The sequence below is a fragment of the Vigna unguiculata genome, chromosome 10 (genome assembly GCF_037176805.1).
Source record: "Vigna unguiculata cultivar grain cowpea cultivar isolate G323 ecotype 2 chromosome 10, ASM3717680v1, whole genome shotgun sequence".
In the NCBI taxonomy this organism is placed as follows: domain Eukaryota; kingdom Viridiplantae; phylum Streptophyta; class Magnoliopsida; order Fabales; family Fabaceae; genus Vigna; species Vigna unguiculata.
This window is the reverse complement of record NC_140801.1, coordinates 12,943,006-12,962,221: the sequence shown is the minus strand read 5'-3', so window position 1 is coordinate 12,962,221 and position 19,216 is coordinate 12,943,006. Positions and strand designations below refer to the sequence as shown.

Below are 19,216 nucleotides of genomic sequence, written 5' to 3'. Positions count from 1 at the left end.
TAATTTAATTTATATTTTATTTTTATAATTTTATATTAAAAAATGGTTAAATCATTCCATAGGTCCCCATTTTTGTAGCGAAATCTCAAGTAGGTCCCCCCATTTTTATTTGACTCAATTGAGTCCCTATTTTTGAAAATTCGTTGCAATTGGTTCCTTTCCGTTAGTTGACCAGTAACGGTGTTAATTATGTGCCACGTGTCAGCACGTGGTTTTTTTGACTTTTTTTTTATTTTTTATTTTTATTTTTTTTTAATTTTTAATTTTTTTTTATAATTTTTTTTAAAAAAAATTAAAATTGCCACGTGTCAATCTGATATTGTGCCACGTGGCAGAGACAGTGTGATGTGGCAGTGGCAGTGCCACGTGTCAATATTGGATGTGAAAAGTCTCAATGTAGTCCCTGTATTTATTATTTTGTCTCAATTTGGTCCCAATTTTTTTAAAACTGAATCAATTTTATCCCTATATCAGATTTAATTTTTATATAAATTTACAATGGTATTTTTATTATAATTGATATTTTTAACAAAATTAAGTTTATTTAAATGTATATTTTGTATTGAACTTTATTTAAATATTGTTTCAAATATTTATATATCCATAATTTATAGACAAATGTTAGAATTGTTATAATTTTTTTTTTTAATTTTATATTTGAATTTATAAAGTTTTTATTTTTAAAGCAACTCTAACATTTATTTTAAATATTTATATATCCATAATTTATAGATAAATGTTAGAGTTTCTTTAAAAATAAAAACTTTATAAATTCAAATATAAAATTAAAAAAAAATTATAACAATTCTAACATTTGTCTATAAATTATGGATATATAAATATTTGAAACAATATTTAAATAAAGATCAATGCAAAATATACATTTAAATAAACTTAATTTTGTTAAAAATATCAATTATAATAAAAATACCATTGTAAATTTATATAAAAATTAAATCTGATATAGGGATAAAATTGATTCAGTTTTAAAAAAATTGGGACCAAATTGAGACAAAATAATAAATACAGGGACTACATTGAGACTTTTCACATCCAATATTGACACGTGGCACTGCCACTGCCACATCACACTGTTTCTGCCACGTGGCACAATGTCAGATTGACACGTGGCAAAATGAATTTTTTAAAAAAAAAATTAAAAAAAAAAATTAAAAATTAAAAAAAAATTAAAAAAAAATAAAAAAAAAGTCAAAAAAACCACGTGCTGACACGTGGCACATAATTAGCACCGTTACTGGTCAACTAATGGAAAGGAACCAATTGCAACGAATTTTCAAAAATAGGGACTCAATTGAGTCAAATAAAAATGGGGGGACCTACTTGAGATTTCGCTACAAAAATGGGGACCTATGGAATGATTTAACCTTAAAAAATTTATCAAATATATATTTTTTAAAATATTTGCGGGTATCAGGTATCCACGGATACCCGCGAGTTTTAAAAATATCCGCAGATATTTTTTAAACGGATACCCGACGGATAAACGGACGGGTAGTGGACGAATTTTTTTTTTACAGGTCGGGTTGCGGGTAAGCACTATCCGTGTCCGACCCGACCTGCTATCATCCCTAACTATGACTATTTATTCATAACTAACGACCGACAAATACTAGATAAAAAATATGCAATATTATTCAAGTTTTTATATAACGAACTATATCCTTTTGTTATTAAGCCCTTACTTTAGGGGCCTATAAGCATAAGAATACATACATCATAAAAATTACAAATTGTTTTTTCTCTCAATAGAATGATACACTAAGATTTTTATAAAGTTAAATATATTTTTGATCTCTTGACTTTCACTTGAAATTAAAATTAATCTATCTTTGAATTTGAATCCTTGACTCAATTTAGTTCCTCATCTTTAAATAATGCATACATTTAATCCTTTTAACTAAATTTGGTTAAGTTTATTTGACGTTTCAAACGTGTTTTATGATAACACTTGAGTTGTTTACGTCGTTTGACACATTTTCACTACAATATTAGTTGAAATGTTATCATGAAACATCAAATAAACTTAATAAAATGTAATTAAAATAACTAAAATCATGCATTTCTAAAATTAATAACTAAATTGGTCCAAAGTTTTAAAAAATAACTAATTTCAATTTTAACCGAAAATTAGAGACTAAAAACATATTTAACTCTTTTCATAAAACTCTTACAATGTCCTATAAATATATCTCTACTCGATCTTATACAACAAACTTTCTAAAAAAAAAAAAAAATAACTCAAGTCCTTAGAGATCATTGCTTCCACCTTGAAAGTACAATACTTCATTCCAGTAAAACCACATGTTAACTTATTAATTTTAATTTAATGTAAAACTTCAACTTACCTCGAATTTCTCACATTCATCATAATACAAAGAGATGGTTGGTCCACCTGTAAATCTTGTTTAAGCATTATATTCATTTGATGGATCAAGTTTCAAGTATCTGAATTAAAATCAGGGTTTCAAGATCAAGTTCAAGTAGAACTACTCAGAAACTACGATCCAGAGCCAAGTGGACTTTTCATAGCTCCCAATGATTTAAACATTTACTGGCCATTAATCACAAAACAGAAAATGTCTCCAATTACAAGGTCTCTTGTGGTCACCAGAGATTCATTAAATCATCTTTTCCATTTGTCATATGAGGATTCCACTTGAGCAGAGATTGACCTGATCATCACTAAAACCTTTGACATTCTTACGTGGTGCATGGTACTTCACTTTTATTATCATTTGGCTCATATGTGACATAAATTTTAGTATGGTTCACAATTAAGCTGTTTCCAAAAATAACAACAACTTCCACTTTGTTACCAGGCTCTATATTTGATATGACCCTCTCCCAGTCCTCATCTTCAAACACGGCTAATGCATTTCTTTTATGAAGCTGAATGGTGCCCTTTGTGTGATTTATCACCAACAAGTTTTTAAGGCCATCAGAAGTTATATTAGCAGGAGAAGAATAATGGACATGACACATTATTGTCTTCATCTTATAACCATTCACTTCAGGGATTTCAAAAGTCACAGAAGAACCGTTGCTGTCAAAGGCTAGCCAATGTGGATAACAATTATCTGAGACCAAACAATCTTGATTATTCTGTAAAAAGAAATACACATGATAAAAATATTAATACCACCTTACGGTGAATCAATAATTAAAGATATAACTCATTTTCTCATCAGTAAAAATTAGATTTTCTTAAACCATGATATTGGTAGGATTATTTATCACTAAGCGACTGTACGGGACAAGGATCTTTGAGTAGCGAAAACTATTTAAAGATAGTAACTGTCAATGATAACAAAAAGTACAAATAAATCATGTTAGTGGGACTGCATTTAGAAAATGAAAAATTCATTGTTCTTAAATGGGTTATGCTATGGATGAACTAATAACAATTTCCTCATAGGAGTTAATAAGTCTATAAACAAGAATGGTCAGTCAGCATGTTTTATTTTCATTTGTACATTTTTGATGAAAATAAAAAGCTGTAAATCATATATCCAATCCAACTATAGTATGTAATATACACAAACGTGGATGTATTCCTTGTTATTAATAACTAAATGCATGAGTCAGTAATTTGCAATATTAATTTGAAAAGAAATTTTTTATCAATGTCATTTAGAAATTAAAAAATTGATAAGGTGTTTTTAAATGAAATAATGTCCTTTTCTTAAAAAGGATGATTAATTTCACATGACCTTTTCTTACAAAGGTTGATATGGTTTCAAAAATATCATGATGTGTCTTCTTCTTTGTGCTTGAGATGTAATCTCTATTACACTTGAATCAGCTTGATGGGGTACAACTCTAACATTCAAGTCAGGAAGAGAATAAAGTAAATGCATAATCAATAAATCTATTATACCTTGCAATTATAACCTATTTATATTTTTCTTAATGGCCTTCGACCTGTACGGGCCTTAGTGAACCCTTATTGTTCCTAACCTTTAATTAGTTGTCAAAAAGACAATTTAAGTGTTTAGTATTACATAATCAAGTTGTAAGAGGAAAGTCCAACACCCATGATTTTGATTAAGTGCAAAAAACAACAAAACATAAAGGTTGATTAAGTCCACCCCGTTTTGTTTTGACTTGTTTCGACAAAATGTCTGTATCCATGCCTTCTTCTCAAGTATGTGCTTGATCGTTGGCTCTTAAAAGTCAGCCATAAGGCTGATTACACCATGGCAATATTTGAACAGCATATGATCCTTTACCTATTACTAACTATTGATGTGACCAGTTATCAATTGAAAATCTGTTAAAACCAAGAATTGAAAAGGGTAAGAAAATAAAGGTTTTTTTTTTATTGAATATAATGAAATGAACAAGAAATAGGAGAGCACTATCTCTTTGAAGGGCTTCCCTTTCACAGAGAGCTAAAGCTCAATCTACACAATTCACCTCCTTTTCCCTCTCCCCTCTTTTCCTATTTATATCTAACTAACACCTCATGTAACTGACTCATGAATATTCTAACCATATTAACTAATTTCTCTCCTCTCTTCTGAGTATCCTAGCAGAATCACTATGACATAAGACTGTCTTTAATATTTCGTAATTTGACATATGATAACTTTTCTGCAACAAGATATTACCAACCAATAGTTCCTTTAAACAAGTTTCTAATTTGTTACCATATCTTCTAAAATAAAAATAATTCTTAAAAACATTACACATATAATTTAAGCCTAATCTATTACCTATAGCAAATTTTTTTGTCAATGTTTGGTGTATATCCTGGAGTTCACTTTTACATTTTTCAACTAAGAGCTTCTTTCAACAAGTTTTTTATTTGTTAATGTGTCTTCTTTACTTCCAAATCTTTAGCTCAAGGTAAACTGAAAGTCTTTGCATGTGACAACTTTTCTCTAACAAAACAACCCAGAGTTCATTTCAACAAGTTTCTTAGTTATTAACGTAATTATTAAAAAGAACATTTTATGCAGAGTCTACTACCTATAACAAACAAAAATTGCCAACGTTTGTTGTATGATCACTTTTATATTTTTCAATATTTCATACCGACATAATATTATACACTTTCAAATAACCACCTGCAATTGATATATTAAAAAAATTCAGCCGCCGAAAGATAAGGCAATACTTAAACCTTATAAGATATATAATACAACGTATATTTTTTAAAAGTACAAGATAATGCAAGAGAGAAAGAGGAAAACCTTTAAAATGTTCTCCTTTAGATTGTAGGATACCTCAGAACTCACTCCCATTTGAATTAAAAGAGATCTATTTGATCCTGATAGGTGAACTTGACTGTTGCATTCAATTAATGTGAAAGCATTGATATTTGACATTTGTGATGTTGTTGCAGTTGTTTCCGATTCCCCTGAATTTGTATCATGTAAAGCATCAAAAATAATTTTCGTATCTTGGGATAATTGAAGTTTTGAGCCACACTCTACCCAAAGACTTTGAAGTTTCGGAAGGTCCTTGGAAATAGATGCTAGATGGTGGGAACTGTTATTTGGCACATCTAAAGAAGCAAGAGATGAAATGCCAGCAAACCTTTGCATATGAGATGAAAGACTATTCGTTGGCGACATCCAAGACCAGATGATAGAAGGAAACACATCTCGTAAGAATCCTTCATAGCCACACAAAGAAATATATGCAATGCTTTTTGATCTTGCAATAGAAAAGGGAATTTTTGTGATTGCAGTCTTATCAGCAACAAGAGTTGTCAAAGACTCCATCTGTTCTATGTCCTCTTGCAACTTATCAATCATTAGACAACCTGAAAGAATGAGTGTTTTAAGAGATTTCAACTTATAGATACTTCTTGGAAGTTTACGAAGACTAATACAATCTTGCAAATTTATGTGAAGAACTTTATTGAGATGTCCAATGGTCCGGGAAATCTTTAACAACCTTGGACAATCTACGAGTACTAGCTTTTCAAGATTAGGCATATTGGAAAAGTCTGGACTATGAGTTAAACAATGAGAATGACTTAGATTGAGAATTTTCAGATTCTCCATCACCTGCAAGAAATGAAATAACATAAAGAAAAATTAGAAATAAATCCTTAATATATAAATGGAAGCCTCTAATGGGAGAAACAACAGAACCAAAAATATTTATGTACGCAGCAGGAATAATTCTCCAAAACTTGCAAGAATATGTGAAGAGCAACAACAATAGAAAATGGTAACAATAATCAGAAAAAGAGAACACAAATATTTTTAATATGGAAAAACCTTCTCAAGGTGTGAGGGAAAAACCCATAGGCACAAAATAGTCAATCAAGCTCCACTAAGATAAAACATGGATATAAGAGAGTCAAATTAAAAGCATAAACAAGTCTACTATAAGTCGGTACATCAAAGCAATAATGTTCTCAAATATAAAGAACAAAGAAAGAAAAACCTAAAATAAAGTAACAGTGTGAGATTGATATCTCTAACCACATACGTCCAGTTGACATTCCAACAGTGAAAATGAATAACTATAGGCAACCAAACCTAGGGACAACATTTCAGTCCGATCCAACGGTTAACAAAAAGCAATTGTAATTTTACTAAGGCAGCTCGATGAATAATCCAACAAATTTTCTCTCTTCTTTTTCTCTCCCAGAGGCTGCGAAATTTACACTCCTTTCTAACTTAGAAGACCCTTTCTCCACTTAGGTTAATTGAGACAAAATAAGTTTGACTAGTTTAGACTTTTTAGACACATAGTTGGAAGTACAACCAAACTCAATTGTAATCTATCACAAGCAAACCTCATTAGTAGCAAGTGAAATATTTATTGGTGTAAATTTCACTAACACTAACATTTTTTTTTTTAAAGATATACCAAGATTCCATTCTTTTAAAAAGTTTTCTAAAGTATTTTTCATATTATTTTAAAAACATTATCTCGCGATCATTTTACACTAAATATACATTTTTTTTAAAATTTTAAACTTATTAAAGTTATATCTTAGAAGACCTTTATAATGGTGATGATGAGAATATCTAAAGGACATTTGAGCAAATGGGCACAACAAATATCCTTCTAACAAAGTGAGGAAGAAGGGGCAAGACTTTGGCTAAACACAGGAATCATGGGGTGGTTTTCTTGTTTATCGCGGTTGTCAAAACTTCAAGAAAGTCTTGCTTCAATAATACCAACTAAAGATGAAGTGGAGCATTCTACACCATCGAGCAATAATTGTATAATTAGCAAAGTCTGAATCAATGCTAAATTATTGTAGTCTAAGTTAGGCTAAAATTAGGTAAGGCTAAGCTTTTGTACGCAACAAATTTTTTGGAAAAGAAATAGATCTTAATTATAAAACTATAAAGAGTTAATGTTCCATAATAACAAAATATGTTCGATAATTTGACTATTTGAACTTTTACTCAAGTTTGAAAGTACTTTGCAATGTAAGAAAGCAAGTGAGACTGAAAGTCATATATGAAGACTCTGTTTGAAAGCACCAAATTACGAAATAGTTTAATTGTTTGAGTCAACTTAAAATGCAAACATAAAGAAGAAAAGTGAAAACCGTTCATGAAATGAAATGCATAAAACTAAACTCATACCTGGGCTTCTTTCCAGACATGTGTAACATTACTGTTTTCTAACTCAACAGAAACAAGACTTCCTTGATAGAAGTTTGCTGGAAAGGATGTTAAAGGAAATTCACGCCAACAAAGCCATCTCAGATCTTTGGAAAGATATTTATAATCCCCAATAAGATCTACACCAGCAAGTTGCAGTAACCTAAGTTTCTTCATCTTCTTGAAAGCTTTAGTATTCAAAGATTTTGTATTAGTTCTTGGTAACTTCAAAGCCAATCCCTCGATGGCTTTTGTTCCCTATGAAATGAAATGGTCAAAAGGGTAAAATAATGCATGGCTTAAAGGTATATGGTACAAAAAGTCGTACAAATGAATTTTAACAATAGATGGAGGTCTTACAGTTTCTTTTGATAAAACATCAAGCACGTCCTCAAGAAACCATAATCTGCTACGTTCTTCAGGTTCCTTCGGTGATTTTCCACGAATGATTTCTCTTCCCATGTCTCGTAACAAATCATGCATACCAAGCGTGTTGTTATGATCTATAGTTACAAGGCTTCGCTCTGTTAAAACACGTATTCCATTTTCTGCACAAAGTCCACAGCCATTTAATATATGTATGACATCATTTCGGTCCATTCCAATAAAGAAGCAAGCTATATCAAGAAATATTTCTTTTTCAGTATTATCACTTAGACCATCATAGCTTATTTTTAACTTCTCCTGCACTTCATCATTTGGAATTTTCTGGAGTTTCTCCAGTACACTCTTCCACTCTGTTACCTCCATATCAAACAAATAGGACCCAAGGACTTCAAGAGCTAGTGGCAATCCCCCAGAATATGCAATTACACTTCTTGAAAGTTCAGCAAAATCTTCTCTAGGACTTGCTTGCTTGAATGCATGCCAACTAAAAAGCTCAACAGATTCGCTTTCATCCATCCTTTCCATCATGTACAATTTGTCAACTCTACTCCCTCTTAGTATATGCATATCTCTAGTTGTGATGATGATTCTACTTCCTGAACCAAACCATCCACGATTTCCACATAGAGCATTTAATTGGTGCAAGTTATTCACATCATCAAGTATAAGAAGTACCCTTTTACGGTGAAGCCTTTGCATTAATATATTTTTTCCAAATTCAACATTGTGTATCTTTGTTTTTGTTTCTTTGTTGATATCAAACAAAAGTTGTTCTTGCAAGCAGACTTGGCCACCATCTTTCCCCCAAACATCCCTAATTTGTGCAAGGAAGCTCCTTCCCTCAAAATTACGGCCAATCTTGTTATAAATTGCTTTTGCAATGGTTGTTTTACCAATGCCTCCCATTCCCCACATTCCTAGCAGTAGAACATCGTTTGATCTTTTGAGATCTAGCAACTGAATCGTGTCTTGCACCCGGGATTCTACTCCCACTGGATTATCAGCAATGAACAACTCTGTCTTGTCTAACAAACGTGTAACATTTTCAATAATGCTTTTGATAGCCTCACTCTCATTCCTGTAAGATAAAAAGGAACCAGAAAATGGTGTATACAATGGATTTTTTGCAAAGAGAAAATATAGTTGGACAAGTGTGTTCCTCCATTAAGTTTATTCAGTGGATTGTACATACTTTCATATCTCAACACAAGAGAAAGATGCATATATTAGGATTCCATGTTTAGTAACATTAGTTTTCACTTGATACCAAATTTGTTATTTCTTATATATTTACATGTGTAGCCAGTCAATTGAATTGGTTAGTGGAAGATTTCAGTATTAAGGAATGTTCAGTGTGTTATGAAAAATTCTGAGAAAGCAGAAAGCGGAAAGTACCTGGAATTTAGGACAACAATACCTGAGATGCTGGCAGCTTCACGAAGTGTCTTCATCCAACGCCGCTTCTTACTTACCTGTTTAGTTTTGGGAAATTAGGTAGATTTCCTATAGTCGAGTTTATAAAAAGTAAAATGAATACAAAAATAATTACATACAAAATTGTTAAAAATATACTTATATCTCCAAGAAGTTACAGAGGTGTTTACGAAATAGTTCACTCACAACATAATCCATTTTCATCTAGAAAATATAAATTGTACTTTCTCTCATCAAGTGTTATCTCTCTTACTATTTTTCTCATTGTTGGAATTACTTTGATAATAGTTATATCTGTAGTATTTATACATGGAAAAATAAACTTTGTTCCACTCATCTAATTTTTCTGCATTTTATGCAATCCCTCTAATTCTATTATCTTTCCTTCTTTTTCTATCAATAAAAGAATATTAAATCATTCATTATTTTAGTTGTATGATCAAGTCCAACAATTTCCCATTTAAAGGCTTCTTGCAGGTTGTTTTCACATCTTGATCAATGCAAAAAATAAATTCTACTTTGTTATTTTAACAAGCCAACTAGAGTTGAACACAACTTTGGTTTGTCAATGGTCACTTCTTTATTATCATATTGTGATATATTGACGTTAAATCATTATCGTCTAATGAAAAACACATAATAAGTCTACTAGAGAGTGTCTAATAATATCAAGTTTAGTTAGATCATATACCATTTACTACCTATATTAAATGGTGTTTCGTCTTAACTATCTTATCAATTTTGTTATTCCTTTTCCTTAGTTCGATATATAGAACATGTGATATGCGTTGTGCTGATATGTACTTTGTATATAAAACCTTATGTTAAAATACAATTGTTTTCCTTCATTCTTGTTCTAGTATTTTTCTTATTATTGGTGAACGAACTGAACACATATCCTTTGGATTCTTAATTCTTTGGATCTTTCTCAATGTAAGCAATTCATCCATAAACAAAGGTCTCATGAAGAGATTTCAAAATCAATGTATTTTGATCTATAATGAAATGCTGAATTTTTTGTTAGATGTGATGTACTATGACTATCACCACAAAAACACTTTTCTCTTGGATGAATCTTAATTTTGTTAACAATCCATAAAGTCATCAATTCTTTACTAGCTTATGCTACTACAATATACTCAACCTCTAGTGGATAAAACAACTTTTTTAGTATTGGATGTTAATGTTAATATTTTCGAGAAATTCCACACTAATGAGTTTTGAGAAAATTCATATAGGAGTCACACCACCTCCAACTCAAAAGATTAAGGTACATGCTTGTTTGAAACACCTACCAAGAAGATTTTCAACAAGGAATTCGCAAACCTAGGATTCTTCACCCACTCCATGTACTCATATGTGCTAATAACCAAGACAATTTATCGAATTTGATACCTTTGTTGTCTCTTTTAAGGGGGAATACACCAAGAAGATTTGGTATCCATGAGCCCTTAGCAAACTCATAAGAGATTTGAAACTAACTCCAACCCAAAATCTTAAGACAATGGATTTGTGGGTCTTCTTCCCTGTATGTTACCCAATTTTCTTATTGTAACTCAATGTGAGACTCAAACACATACTTGTATTCCTAACATATTCCTTCTAAAGGGAAGGTAATATTTTCTCAACCTCTTGATTCCATGATAAATCTTGCACTAGCTTTATATGCAAATATAGTCTTTTAGCTGCAGAAACTTCTATAATTCCTACATTTGGATCTCTTGTGGTCTTTTGATTTGCTATTCCAAATCCTTAGTTAACTTTCTTCCTTCTAACTTTGTATGCAAAATTGAAGAGGTTAACGATTCACCTAACTCTCACCATTAGACATCTTCAATGAGAACTAGATCACAAACATTATCGAATTTCAACTTAATACTTCCTTATGAGGACTCATAATTGTGGCAATAGCATTCTAACCTTTTGGCAAAGAAGATACAAAGAATCAGGTCTATAATTTTCCATCAAATTTAGTTCCAATAGAACTACATTGTATTGTGACTATTGAGTTCATCAAGATGATGTGTGGTAGACTTTTCTTCTTTTGTCCTCAAATTAAATAACAACCTCATCAACTAAACTTTGTTGGAAGCTAAAGGCTTCTCGTACATATTGGAAAGAACTAACACAAGACTAGATGTGGATATTTCTTTTGCAATGTTGAGAGCAACATTGCATGATAGCATCAAATAGATAAATATGAGGACGTACCTATCAAGAAGGGCACAACTTTCATCCTTCACACCCTTGATTGATTTTCAAAGAGAGGTTGATATAATTACTTGTGATACATACAATCTTTCATTGACATATTCCAAAACTTAAAGTTTGCACCATCAAACTTCTCAACTTCTACCTTTTCATCTTCTCCACCTCCCACTCAAATTCTATTCCTATTGAATAGTTTATGATATAACAAATAATAATAACCAATTCTCTAAGACTAGTTGAAAAATGATGTACATACCATCAAATTTATTATTAAGAAGGGAGTGTGTTTTTGTTTTCTATACATGAATTTGGTATAATCCCTCATGATTTGTATTTTTGTTTTTTTATGTCATTATTCATGTAACGGTAAATAATTAATAAATTTTAGGATATCAACCTAACTAAAATGTCAAAATTCATAATAATATCTAAATAAAAATTTAAAAAATATCGAATAATTACATAAATCAATATCATAATTAAGTCAATTAGTTCATATTTACATACTATTACAAGCCTTTTTTTAAAGAAAAAATTATGAAATAAGTATTTATAAAACATTTAACTCAACCAATGTAATTAGGCTCACAAAATATAAATATTATTTTCTTTCAATAAGAGTTATTTCTCACACCATTTTCTTTTGCTGGAATTATTTTTATAGTAGTAGTTGTAGTATTTATGTATACACAACTAAATTTGGTTTACTCTATTGACTTTTCTTTTTCTTATTATTTTTTCTCACTAAAAAGGAAAAAAGAAAAAGAGGTTCGAAGTACAATACCTCTGTAAAAGTTCTGCTCGAAAGGCTTTGAAATGCTCTTCCAAACTCGCCTGTTTGATGTCGAACTTCAGAGGGATCAACATCATAGAACACTGGAAGTACCACCTGCCCTATGGTGCTGTGACACTGCATTATTCTCACCAACTCATTCAGACACCATGTTGACTGTGAATAGTTCCTTGAGAAGACAACAATCGAAATTCGAGACTGTTCAATTGCTTGGAATAGAGAGTATGAGATTTGATCTCCCCTTGGAAGTGACTCATCATCCTTGAAGACAATGATTCCAGCGTTTTGAAGAGAGGCATGGAGATGTGAAACGAAAGAAGCACGCGTATCTTCCCCTCTGAAACTCAAAAACACATCATAGAATCTTAGGTTCGAAAGCCTAGAGCTCAACTCACTCATTTCAGCTCTCAGAATTGAGTTTTCAGCTTCAAAATTCATGTAATTTTGGCTAGTGAGATTGATTGATTGCAGAATATGCTGATTCTCATTCTTGAGCTGAGCCACCGTTGAAACCAGATCTTCCAAGTGCTTCTGCTTCCTCATTCGATACTTCCTCGCTGATTCCTGGTTCGACGTCATTCTCTTCCTCTTCCTCTCGTCCATCTGCGCCTCTGCATCCTCCTCTGAACCAGATTTTTGAATCGTGGACGATCCTGAAGATGTTTCTCTTTCACTCGAAGAAGCCATAACAGTTCAAAAGTCGAAAAACAGGAAGATGGACCTGAAAGTTCAGAGTACCCAAAAAGTAAACAAAAATCAGAAAAGAAAAACGAACATAAAAATAAAAACTATGTTTGTGAGACTTTTATAGCAGAGAAAGACAAATTAAGTCGATACATGATGAACAAGTGGGTGTGTGCAAGAATAAAGGGGATTCGCTGAAGGATTGAAAAAAATGAAAAGTTCACGCAGAGTAACAATATCTATGAGAAAAGTGGAAGCAAAACGTTTATGAGAAAGAAAGAGGAAAGTGGAAGGAACCTGTGTACTTGATTTGAAATCAGAAACTATTAGTAGAAAACAAGACAATTAAACATGCTGGCCTATATTATTTATTGCTCGTCAACTTAAAATATAACTAAAAAATGTTAAACGTACGAGTGTTAGACCTATTCTATATTTTCACGTATAATTTTATATGTGAATTAAGATATTTATTATAATATACTTAAACATTATATAATCATTATAAAATTTTTTGAAATTTTTATTGTTACAGGCCCATTAAAATTGTTTTATTCTTTTCTGTCCTAAAGTAAAGGGCTGCCCCTTGTAATTGGGCCTAGGACTGGCCCAAGTGATAAAACCAAACCCTAATCTGCCCTAACACACTTATTCTCACTCTTCCACAGAACCAATCGTCATCTCCTCCTTTGCTCTCACGGGACGCTCTGCTAGGGTTTTGCCCTAAGCCTTTTTCGAGCTAACTCGGAACCAGTTCCTACTCCACATAAGTGCCCTTTTCTAGATTGTATGGTTTCCATTGATCTCTCTTCGTATTTCACAGTTAGGGTTTCGTAATAATCCGCCCCTTTGTTCCGTTTACCTTCTGTTTTCAGCTCGTTAGTTCGTTCCTAGAGCTACAATGCTCGTTGTCGTGCCGTTAAGGCTTCTGTTAACCCCTTTTTCCAGGTACGAAAGTTAGGGTTTCGAGTTTATGTTGGTTTTGGCCTGTTCTTGAGCTTGCTTGATGTTTGTATGGTTTAATCATTATTTTTGGTGCGTGGAATACTTTGTATGATTGGTTGGATTGGAAAATACATCTGTTGCAGATGAGATCAGGTGGTTGGGCGGAGGCGCGGAGGCTCGCCCAGACCTTCTGTGCGAGTTGTCACCCAGGCAGGTGGTCCTGTTTTTTAGCGAGAGACTGCCTCGCTCAGGCGAGGTGAACTCGCCTAACGAGCTCACGCGTTTGTTTCTGCCAGTGTTATCGAGCTCTCGCCTAGGCGAAGGGAAACTCGCCTGAGCGAGAGTCCTTCTCGCTTGAGCGAGACCCCTTAGCCTGAGCAACAAGCTTGGGCGAGGGTACTTGCTGGTTGGGTGTTTACTTCCCTGCTCTTTTATGTTTGGCATGCAATTGATGGGGTTATTGTATAACGGCATGTAGGGTATAATATGAATGTGTGAGAAGGTATATGAATTATGAATGACAAACTTGAATAAATCCTTGACATGAAATGAACATGAAATGGTTGGTTGCGAAAGTGGCATGGTTATGAAATGGATTTGGATTCTAATTCATGGGTGGAGCATGATGTGCTGGTATTGGTTTGATCTGGAACATGAAAGAGGTTGGTTGCGAGAGTTTATATATATATATATATGTATGCATACATATATACATATATATATATATATATATATATATACATATATATATATATATATATGTATGCATACATATATATATATATATATATATACATATATATATATATATATGTATGCATACATATATATATATATATATATATGTATGCATACATATATATATATATGTATATATATATATATATGTATGCATACATACATATATATATATATATATATATATATATATATATATATATACACGCATACATATATATACATATATATATATATACATAATATGTATACACATATATGTATATATATATATATATATATATATATATATATATATATATGTATATATATATATATATATATATATATATACATATATATACATATATATATATATATATATATGTATATATATACATATATATATATATATATATATATGTATGTATGTATATATATGTATGTATGTATGCGCGATAATTATTAATTGGTTGCTTGTTTATGTTTAGTAGTAGGTAGTGCGTAATTCCTTGAAATCTTAAGGTGAGATTCCAGGGTCGTGCTTCAGTGGTCGGGACGTAATTCCATGGCCCTTGATAGTGGGTGTTCATGGTGGTGCCCCATCTATATAACTTGGTAAGGATTCAAGGTAAGGATCGCATCTTGACACTCTAAAGAGTCAGTTAGTCTCACTTAGAGCGGACAGTCTCACTTAGAGCGGACTGACTGACTCTTGTGGTGAGAGTAGCAGGAGGCCTAAAATTCATTAAGGGCTAACCTTGTGGTAAGGGAAAATGATTCATTGTAACACTTGTAACACAAAGCTCGGGGGTGAGCAGCTCGTGGGGGAGTAGAGGTATCCACCACAAGTGCAAGCATCCGCTGAATCCGACCAAGTTATACTTATCCGGATGAGTCGAGTCGTGTCTTAGTGTATTGTCTGAGGAGTCATAACATGCTTGATTGATATGTGTATATGAGATTGTGAAAATATATCTAATTGTATGGATGAAGTCTTTTGTGCTCTAGCTTACCCTTCTGTTATTGTTGTGTGTTCTGCTGTGTGGTACTCTCTCTTGCGATGATCATCAACTTGTTGATGTGAGCAGATGCGAGGAACACCCGCGGGCAACAGGGAGGTGATGGTTTCGCTGCATAATCTGCATGGGCTGGATCTTAGTTTCTTTGGGCTTTCTTTAGGGCCTTGTCCCATGTATTGCGATATGCTTTATTACTCTACCTGTATTTGTTAGACTTTTCAACTGTTTTTCTTTTGGCATTGTGGTGTGCCTAGTTTTGTAGGGGTTGGGTTAAGGACCCCAAGACTGCGCTGTTGTACTATTTGTGTGTGGCGTTTCTTTTAGTTAAGTTTATTAATTAAATGGGACGTTACAGTTACTGCGGAGAACAAATAAAAGATGGTAGACACAAATGTTACCTTACCTCAATTCGCAATATCCTTAGTAGGTTTCCTTCCAGTTGGCATATGCTAGTTGCTGGTGTCCCTGCTTAGACTGGTTTGGACCCAAGAGGGGTTACTTGTGGTAAGGGTGGGGAACTTAAACAATTTTAATTTAGATTAAAGGTGTTCCACCCAGGCCGCTTACTTGTGGTAAGAGTGGAGAATTTAAACAATTTAAATTAAATAACAAGTGTTCGACCCAGGCCGCTTACTTGTGGTAAGGGTGGGGAACTTAAACGATTTTAATTTAGATTAAGGATATTCGACCCAAGCCGCTTACTTGTGGTAAGGGTGGGGAATTTAAACAATTTAAATTAAATAACAAGTGTTCAACCCAAGCCACTTACTTGTGGTAAGGGTGGGGAACTGTAAACAATGTAAAGGATGGATGAAGAGGTGAGCGTGTAATCAAGAACCCTTTGTTTTATTCATAATTTTCGAGGTGCCTCATTAAAAACTCCCTGGCCAAAACCCTCCTTAGGAAAAAATTTCAGGTGAGGAAAAAGAATACACCTAGGGTTACAAGTATTCAGTACAATAAGTATTCTAACTGAAGTAAAATTTAAGATGAGACACGTTCCATGTATTTGGTATCTCTTCGCCTGATAACTATTCAAGCTTATAAGCACCGCCTCCAGCATCCTCACGAATTCGGTACGGGCAGTCCCAATTGACGGAGAATTTGCCATCCTTCTTTCTTGCGTTGCTGGCCATCCTCCAAACTAGGTCTCCTTTAGCGAATGATCACAGGCACAAGTTCGCGTTATATTTTTTCTGGCCGCTCTTTGTTTAGCTGCTAAGTTGCGTAGTAGCGCTTTGTCTCGTAATTCAGATAGGAGGTCGAGGTGGGTGCACATATTTTGGTGGTTTTGATCCGGGTCGTATAGTTCTCGACGTAGAGATGGTTCGCCAATTTCTATCGGAATCATGGCCTCTGCGCCATATACTAGGCTAAAAGGAGATTCGTTTGTTGCTGATTGGGGGGTACACTTGTAGGCCCACAACACTTCTACTAATTCTTTTGGCCATCGACCCTTAGCGTTATCCAATCGTTTGCGCAATTCTACTAGTACAACTTTGTTGGCTGCTTCGGCTTGCCCATTGGTCTGCGGATGTTCGACAAAGCTGGTTACATGTTTCATGTCGAGGTCGGTGTAGAACTTAACGAGTTCTTTGTCTATGAATTGTCGGTCGTTGTCGGTTATGATCGTATGTGGGACGCCATATCGGCATATGATATCTTTCCAGACAAACTGTTGGACTTGTTGAGTTGTGATGGTGGCTAATAGTTTGGCCTCTATCCATTTAGTGAAGTAGTCGATGGCTACTATAAGGAATTTCACTTGGCCTTTTCTTGGGGAAAAGGGGCCGAGAATGTCCATTCCCCACTTTGCGAAGGGCCATGGGGAGAGTATGGAGTGGAGCTGTTTTTGCTTTTGATGGATGAGGCTGTCATGCTTCTGGCAGGGTATGCACTTTTTGACAAAGGTGTGGCAGTCTGCCTCCATGGTTGGCCAAAAGTAGCCGGCGCAGAGGATTCTGGTGGTCATGGTTCATGCGCCGGAGTGATATCTGCATATGCCTTCGTGTAATTCTTTTATTATGTATTGGGCTTGTTCGGCTGTGACGCATTTGAGGAGTGGCTGGCCGTATCCCCGCTTTACGAAAAATTTTTAAAGGTGGGGGGAATGTAAGACCCACTAAATTTAAATAATTAAATAAATAATTATTTCATAAATGCGAGTAAGAGAAGCCTTTATGGCATTAAATGCTAACCTTTATGACGTGGAAAAGTACTAGCTCAAATGGTTGAGAGTACTTGGTTGGATTGAGAGGACTTAGGTTCGAGTCTTATGTATGCTAATGGTGTGTTATTTAATTTTATTATTTTCTGATGACATGTTTGGAGTGTGATAAGCAAGTAGATGGTTTTAGATGCATAAATATTGGCATGAAAAATGACTTGGTTGAGTTGGTTGTGCATTTGAATTTCAATTGTATGGTCATGGGTTCAAACCTTGGCTTGAACAAAATAATTTTCTTTTTGTAAAAACTTAGCCTAGCATGGAAGTGAAAGGGGCACGAAAACCCTAGAGTACATGGCAGCAAGGGTGGCTGAAAAACAGATGGCATTAGGCCATTAAGTGGTGATTAATGATGGATTAATTGCTAATTTCGTTTTGGTGCAATCAAACCATATTAAGAGCACAATAAAAAGCTAAGTAGGAGTAAGAGAAAAGGTTTGGTGAGCCTATCATTATGGTTGCAGAAGAGAGCACGAGTTTGAGAGTTTTGGTGAGTTTTGAGTGAGGCTTGGGGGGGCTGTCTTGAGGGAAAGGTGAAGGAGGACATTGGTGATCAAGGGAGAGCTTGCAAGAGTCAAGGCTAAAATAAGGAAATCCAGGTTAGGGGACTTCCTATTGGTTATTATAATTTTTATTGCAAGAATCGTGATGTATCAGGGGTTGGGACTGTATTTTTTGTCGTATATTAGAGCTGAAATCGGGTTTCTGGAATTTTTCCAGAAACCGCCTGGCGGTCACACGCGACCCGCCAAGCGACACAAGATACAGACCCAGTTTCTAGGTTTCTCACATGAATCACCTGGCGGCAGAGGATGATCCGCCAGGCGACACGAACTTAGTTACTCTGCCTTTGGTTGTTTTTGGATATTTTAGGGTCCCTGTGATGTGGTCGTGATGTTTCTATGCTTGAATATGAATTTTTACGAATACGATAGACTGTGTATATTATAGTTGTGTTGGGATGCATGATTTATGATCTGAAAGTTGGGGCTAGGGTTTATGTCGGGAGTCAAAAATAATTATGCATGATCTAAGTACATGATTGGCACAATTTTGTTGAAAATGACGCTATTATGTGCCGAATATATATGTGCTGTCATGTATGACCTTGTTGAAATATTGTGCATATGCTTGCATAGAAAGATTATGGAAAATAAGTAAACCTAGACTTGTGTGAAGGAACCATTTGTAATTT

The 19,216-nt window shown here is 33.7% G+C and overlaps 1 pseudogene across 1 annotated transcript; it reads right to left on the bottom strand.

Annotated features, from left to right (window-relative positions):
• Positions 1–2,404: 2,404 nt before the first annotated feature.
• Positions 2,405–13,426, bottom strand: LOC114165675 (disease resistance protein RPV1-like; annotated as a pseudogene). Its single transcript, XR_014984864.1, has 7 exons — positions 13,408–13,426; positions 12,418–13,147; positions 9,384–9,460; positions 7,962–9,066; positions 7,584–7,859; positions 5,217–6,038; positions 2,405–3,123 (listed from the first exon to the last, which is right to left on the bottom strand). The product of XR_014984864.1 is annotated as a disease resistance protein RPV1-like (transcript).
• Between the last annotated feature and the right edge of the window lie 5,790 nt (positions 13,427–19,216).